Source organism: Crotalus tigris, unplaced genomic scaffold (genome assembly GCF_016545835.1).
Source record: "Crotalus tigris isolate CLP2741 ecotype Arizona unplaced genomic scaffold, ASM1654583v1 scf7180000017551.9496454, whole genome shotgun sequence".
Lineage (NCBI taxonomy): Eukaryota > Metazoa > Chordata > Lepidosauria > Squamata > Viperidae > Crotalus > Crotalus tigris.
In genome coordinates, this window is record NW_024096469.1 from 6,550,001 (window position 1) to 6,558,032 (window position 8,032).

The following is an 8,032-nucleotide window of genomic DNA, read 5'->3' on the forward strand; positions in this document are numbered from 1 at the left end:
ATTATGCCTATTTTTAAAGTCTATGACAATTTATGCATCTCTTTTATGCTTCAAGCTATTTGCCAACACCCAGCCAGTTTTTCACTATTTGTTAAAAAAACTATATTATTTCCAATATGATATTTCATAATTATCTATATGCAGATTAAGTGAAAAATATGTGTCCATACTAATTAAAAAAGAGACAAAAGAGAAAAATGAGACAAAAAGAAGAATAAATAGAAAATTAGTAAAAAGCCTATCACATTCAGTTGACATGGCTGTGTGTCTCTATCCCTGGAACTGGACCAAATTTGTGTAAAAGCTATGCTCAACATGAATCTCTATTTAAAAAGGGGAGGGGAATTGCTGAGCCACTGGTCATGCAACTCACCAATGGCAAAATAACTTCTACTACCCTCCAGAATCCTCTCCCCTTTTTGTTCTGATCCCTCTGATTTCAGAAGAATTAAGTGGTTAGACACCATGAACCCATAAACATCTTTGTGAGCAAGCCTTCCTTTCCAGCAGCCAGGATCACAGGCTGATTATCCATGTATTCATTCCAATGAGGATGTGTAGCAAGTGAGCAAACCCTTGTTTCTCCCATCTGGGTCAAAGATCAACATCAAATAGACAGGAAAAATACGATACATGAGGAGCACAAGGCGCTTGCAAATTCACCATCAATACGCACACGATTCTTAAATGTGCCATGCTTGATTCCTTGACGTATTTCTTTCTTTCTTTTTTTTTTTGAGATGAAAAGTATATAGGAACTGGACATATACCTCATTAAATCATGTATGATATAATAGGTTTATAGGTTTACATCCCCCATCTGAAATACAATGCGGGCAAGAAGATAGCATTTTCTTTTAAATGGTGACATCTAGTGGCCAAATCTATGTATGGCTGATTACTATTACCATCGTAAAAAGCAGTTTGCTGTCCAGGGAAAGATTGAAGGCAAACGAGGTCCAGGCAGAAGAAGAACATCATGGCTTCAAAATCTAAGGGACTGGTTTGGACAAAACTCAGCAGCACTTTTTCGTGCGGCTGCTGATAAAAACAGGATCGCCAACATGATTGCCAACGTCCGATAACTGATATGGCACAAGAAAAACTCTTGAAGTTGAAGTGAGTTAGGCAGAATCATTTCCCTCCAGCAAACTTTAACTATTACTCTTTTTCTGTGCCATGCATGCCAGTTGTCTGGGGTTCACTTTCGTTAACCTAAAAAAGGAGTTCCTTGAGCAGAAATACAAGACCTCTCTTCCCATTCGTAGCTACTGTATTTACTGGAATATAGTCCAGATTCCAAAAGAAAGAGAGGCTGCATTACAGAGGAACAAGAGACAGCAAAGATTGGATAGTTTGTGTGAGAGGCAGAGATTTAAGATAGCTCCTCCCTGGGAGTTCTCAGAGTATATGTTTAGTGCAGTGTTTCTCAACCTTGACAATTTTAAGGCATGTGGACTTTAACTCCCAGAATTCCACAGCCAGCAATGCTGGCTGTGGAATTCTGGGAGTTGAAGTCCACATGCCTTAAAATTGTCAAGATTGAGAAACACTGGTTTAGTAGCACAAGAAGTCTGTTTTAGTTTGACAAGCTTTCTGTCTATAGGTGAGGAACAATAAAGGAAACTTTAGAGCAAGGATATCCAACCTTGGCAACTTTAAGACTTGTGGACTTCAACTCCCAGAACTTCTCAACCAGCATGTTCCTGGCTTCCAGTTCCTGGCTTAGAGGAACCTCGGTGTGTCTTTCTTGGTTTTTGGAGCCTGACAAGTCTATAATTAAGGAATACCTTGCACTGTGGTATATATTCCTATGCAAATGGCACTTTTGCTTCTATACATTGTCCTCATAACCAGCTTGTGGGCTTCCTGAAGGCAGAACTGCCCAATCAGCAACAGAAGCAGACTGTTTCATTAAATTGATCTAAGTCACACTCCCCTAAAATGGTTCTTTCTCTATTTTTAAGGAGTGAGAAAAATCATGCCACGTATACATTGCATACTGAGCACATGTGGAATACATTTTTAAATGTCTAAAATCTCCAGTCAGATGTTTGGCAGGAAAGACAATTTAGAGATGTTGTAAACACACTTCATGTGTGTGTAAATGTTTTTAAATTACTTGAAATATCTAAATTAATAACAGGTATTTTGGAATACAGTGACTAACTGAATTCTGTTTTTAGCTATCTCTTGACAAATACTCTGTACTTTGTATTTATTTATCTGTTACAAAAATATCCCTAAACTTTATCGTATCTGGTTGATGAAAATACATCTCCTTATCTGGCTTACATCATACATATAGCAACAATCCTACCATAGCATAATGAATAGGACTAAAACCTGTTAAGCTGTGCTGTCAAAGCTTTGGTAGAGAGGGTATGCTTTCATTTGACAAGACACATCTATTTGCTAGCTAACTAATTTTATGGCTAGCAAGTCAGGCAGCTTTTAATATATTAATATATTATATATTATAACAACCAGATGTTTAGACTGGATATGGCATTTTTATCCATCTATTGAACCTTTCCCAAGGACCTGTGATAATCAGATGCTGTTGTTGATGCTACTAAAGATATTGTAGGATGTAAGCTGTTCCAAATAAAGCTGTCTTTAGCAATTGACTGATGGTGATTTTGTCAATGCCAATGGTGTTTAAGTAGTACTCCAGTTGTTTGAGGAATGCACTCAAGGTGCCTATCACTATTGGTAGCATCTTTGCTTTTTTTGGCACAGTTGTTCTAGGATTATAGATGGTGCTTGACTTCTGATCACAACTGAGTCCAAAATTTATGCTGCTAAGTGAGACATTTGTTAAGTGAATTTTGCTCCCATTTTACAACCTTTCTTGCCACAGTTGTTAAGTGAATCACTGCAGTTGTTAAGTTAGTAACATGATTGTTAAGTGAATCTGGCTTCCCCATTGACTTTGCTTGTCAGAAGGTCACAAAAGGTGATCACATGACCCTAGGACACCGCAACTGTCATAAATATGAGTCGGTTGACAGGCATCTGAATTTTGACCACGTGACCATGGGGATGCTGCAATGGTCATAAGTGTTAAAAATGGTCATAAATCACTTTTTTCAGTGCTACTGTAACTTCGGTCACCAAATGAACTGTTGTAAGTCAAGGACTACCTATATTTTCAGATCTTTGTATTTTGTGACTTTTTCCCCCAGTTCTTTCTCTTTCTCTTCACTGTCTCCAGACTTTACAGTGTCCACTATCCAGATCTTTTTGTCTTTCTTATCAACAGTAAAGTTTGGGGAATTAACACAGCATGTGTTTGTCTGTTTGAATTCTAAAGTCCCAGAGCACTTCAATTTCTTCTTTTTCTATTTTTTATCTATTTTGTGGTCCCATCAGTTTTTGCTTGGAGGCAACTGGTATTTCTTGCAGATATGCCAATGCACCATTTTGCTATTTTATCATGCCATTGTTTGTAATCTGTTCAATGCAATCTTCTTGCAGCAGCTAATTAGGTGGCCTACTGTTTCTTCAGCTTCTTTTACAGAGATGGTATTTGTTGTTTGTTGCTGTCTTCTCCACTCTGGCTAAGTATGCCTTTGTTCTTAAGTCTTGGTCTTGTGCAGCCAGAATTAGCCCCTTGGTCTCTTTTTTCATCTTTCGTGCTGTTAAACATTTCCAGGTCTTATCATCTGCTTTGCCTGCTAGTTTTTATGTACTGGCCATGTAATATTTTGCCTAGTAATGTCTCTTTTCTAGTCTTCATTTGGTCTTTCTTATAGGGCTGTTTGATCTCTTTGGTATTCTGTAAGGCTTCCCTGGTATACTACCTACAATGCATCATCTTCATTGTCTTTCAGATGTTCTTCCAATGCACATTTTTTCTTCTTCAACTGTCTGGTGTAATTGCAACGTTTTGCGTCCACCTGTGCTCCTTGATAAGAGCCTCTCAATGTCTCTGTGTGGATGAAGACCATGATTCATTATTATTATTTTTCTGATCTTCTTATCCAGGGTTTTTAGTTCTGCTTGAGTCCACTCCATTATTCAGCTCCCCAAAGAGAAGACTAGTGGGTGGGGGAGAAGGAGAAGGACAAACTGTTTAGGAGGGGGAAGGAGAGAGGCCCATGTACTACCGGGCCTAGCCAGTCAAGGCCTCCCAGCCCACAGTGAGGGGAAGTTGCAGCACTCCTGTGGCTGTAGTGGCAGCCATACTACCAAGTGCCCTAATTTTGATCCTGTGACTGCATTGACACCGTAACAATTGGAACTTTGGGTAAGGGTCATAAGTCCTTTGTTCAGTGCCATTGTAATTACAAAAGGTCACTGAACGAATTGTCATAAGTCAAGGTCTACCTGTACGGAGCTCTGACGTAGCTCTCTAATTTTATTTAATAAGCATGTCTAAGTGATAATTTTCTTTTTATTCTTCTTCTTCCCCCTTTACAGTAGTATTGCCAGTATCAGAATTTAGGCAGACAGAGGAAATTTAGCTCCATTTTAATTCTCCTTGATTCTTTCCCACACCTAAGTTCAATCTTCTCCCACTGAATTTCTGGCTCAGAGTAAATACAGTCTTTTATGCTGGCAGACATTTTTCTACGTAAAAATAAACACTGATATTTTTTTGTTAATATTCTCATACTTGAATTCTGTAACATATGATCTTCTATTGCTTTGGACCACCCTCTCTAACCTGGAGCCACCAATTCTCTGGATTTCCAGCCAGAAAAGCTAAAGGAACTCTGGGAATGCTATTATCAAGAAAACACTGGCTTTATGGGTGATAACAAGTGCTTCAAATTGTGCAAATTGGCAACCCATGAAACTTCTCCAATAATAGTACATGTAGTCCTCGATTTACAACCATTTGTTTAATGACTACAAATTCAAACTTACAGCAGCACTGAAAAAAGTGACATGAATTTTTTTCTCATTTACAACCCCTGAAGCACCCCATGGTAATGTGATCAAAATTCAGATGCTTGACAACTGACTCCTATTTATGATGGCTGCAGTGTCCTGGGGTCATGTGATCACTTTTTTGCAACCTTCTGACAAGCAAAGTCAATGGGGAAATCAGATTCACTTAACAACCATGTTACTAACTTAACAACTCTAGTGATTCACTTAACAACTATGGCAAGAAAGATTGTAAAGAGGTGCAAAACTTACTTGACTATCTTGCTTGGCAAAGAAAATTTGGGGCTCAATTGTGGTCATAAATCAAGGACTGCCTGTATCACATGATTAGAATGGGTTTTATCCCATTTCAGACAGGCTGCACCATTTTATATTAACTGAAGCTTCCTAGTGGTCTTCAAGGGCAGCCCCCTGTAATGCAAATTACAAGATTACAATAAAATAGGTTTTGCACCCATCACCTCAAAGAAAAGTCATGTCAGAGGCAGGATAGGGCTTGGCAATAGGAACCACAAATGTCATGCCAACTAATGGGTGGATAATGAGGTTTTAATCCTAACAATGAAGGCATTAACCCAGTTACTAAAATAGTAGAGTTAGTTCAGCTATCACTCTGAATTTCTACTGATGGTGTTAAGTGTTGGCATTTCATCTCCAACCATTCTACACATTCTGATTACATATACAACTATCTTGTTACCTGAAGAAAGATAATTTCAAAAGACATGACCAATCTTCAGGAAGAGGAAGAAAAAAACACAGCTATGGAAGACCAAGTAATATATAGCAGGGAAGAGGCAGCTTTTAACCTTGCCCTTCTTTATAATATAAGGAAAATGTCAAAGAAGATTTAAGAGCCTGTGAAGAAAGCTCATTACTATCATAAGGGTTCTATTCAAAAATAACTTTTCTTTAGATTGGTATCTTTTCTTGGATTGAATCCCTTTATCCTTAAATGCTGCCAAATAAAAAAAACAGTCCAGGTTTTCCCCTAACACATGTCCATATATTATGGGAAAACATGACTACTTGCATTCCCATCTTTTATGTAGCTGTTTCCATAACTTCTGTTTTAAAAGAATTTGTGAGGTCTATGTATAGAGTTATCATCTGTAATAAAATATCAAACATTTTGAATCGTAAGCTGCCCAGAATCATTGACTGAGATGAACGGCTGTAAAAATTGAACGAACGAATGAATAAATGAATGAATGAAATGAAGTCTCTCTATTAGTAAAATCTATGGTTTGGACCCATCTGAAATTTTATTCTGGATGTTTTAAGATGCCTGTTTTATCAATCCACTCTCATATGTTTCTTCACTTGTCCTATTTTTGACTGGACATGGAGAGAGATCCAGAACTGAATCTGGCAGTGACACATTCAGATGTTACTCTCTGGTCGTAACTCTTTGGCTTTTCCTTCTTTCCACCCAGGTTTGCATCCCCAACCACCACCCTCACCTTGGGAAAAGATGCATCCCTTTCAAGGCTGCAGAATTTTGTGCCATTCTCAAGACCAGCCCCAGGCTCCTCTACCCCACATAGGCCACCTGCTTTCATAAAGGATTGAGGATGCTGGAGGCTGATGGTGGGGAGCCCGTCCCTCACCCTTCCAATGCCACAAGCAGCCTCTCCAGTGGCAGGGTTTGCCCTCCCTCTTCTCTCTCCCCTCTCCCCCCCCCATGTTTCTCTCCCTAGCCTAGGACCTCATATCTCGAGAGCTCAAAAAACTGAGGTTTCCATAGCAACCAGTTCCGGCTGTGTGGACTTCTCCCGCTAATGAGATGAAACAAGAGATGGCAGGAAGGAAGTGCTTTGCTTAGGAACCTGTTGCGGGGAAGGGAGGGGGGGCGCCCAGGCAGGCAGCCAGGTCTATTGCCAAGTCTTTCAAAAAAGGTAACACCAGGACTGTCAACAAGGGTCATTTAAAAAAACAGCATTATTATTACTGTTATAAAGCACAGTCAGTAAGGCAGAAGGCAAGTCCCTTCTACCTGACTACAGTGTATGGGTGTTTGTTTCTTTTTAATAATTTTTTTTTATTTTCCATTTATTCATACAAAATACAATTCAATTCACAAAATAAAATAAATTCCTGACCATTGGTACTGCCTGCCCATTCCCCCCAGGCTGCGTCCACCCTCTCTAATACCTTCCCTACTTCCCTCCTCTTTCTCTCCTCCCCTCCTACTCTCCCTTCCCGTTCTCCTCTTACCATCCTACTTCCTCCCTACACTTTCCTCCCCTCTCATCCCTCTCACACACATGAACGCAGCATAGGGGAAATGCCCAAGCGGCACCTCTCTATAAACTACCATAACTATATTATCATTACCCACCCACTCACCCACTATGGGTGTTTGTTTCTTATTGGACAGAAGCCTTGCAGTGAAGTGCCAGCAATGAAAATGCTCAAAAAACTACTTCTCCCAGATCAGGCTAAGACCTGAAATAGGTAGTTCGATCTGCTTTCGAATTCTGACACTATTCCATTTAGGGTTTTTTTTTTTCAGGATTAATCTAAGTGTATTTTTTCTTAAAGAAAGGAATGCAAGCTCCCAAGCTATAAGTTCTCAACATATTTTTCCAATAATGTCCAGATTTAACAATTCTCAATAAGATAGACAAAAAAAGAAAAGTCTGGATAGTGGGCATTGCAGTACCTAGAGAGAGCAGAAGAGAAGAGAAAATCAAAAAAAATATAAAGAGCTTCAAATAAAAATAGAACAACTGTGGCAAAAGAAAGCACAGCTAGTACCAATAGTAAGAGGCACCTTGGGTGCAATTCCCAAACATCTGGAGGATAATTTGAACACCATCGGCACTGACAAAATTACCGTCAGTCAAGGGCAGAAGGTAGCTTTATTTGGAACAGGTTACCTCCTGCAACAATACCTTTAACATTATTAAACAATACCTGTGTATTCTAGGTCCTTGGGAAGGATTCAATAGGTGGACAAAAATGCCCAATCCAGTCTAAACATCTGCCGACAGTGTGACCATAATTAAATTTGGATTGTGCTTAATTCTGGGTAATTCATAACTAGCAAATTACAAAAAAAAAATCATTAAAAAATAAAACACAGTAAAGTGAAGGGTCTCACTCTTCTTTGCTGAAGGCCTGGATGAAA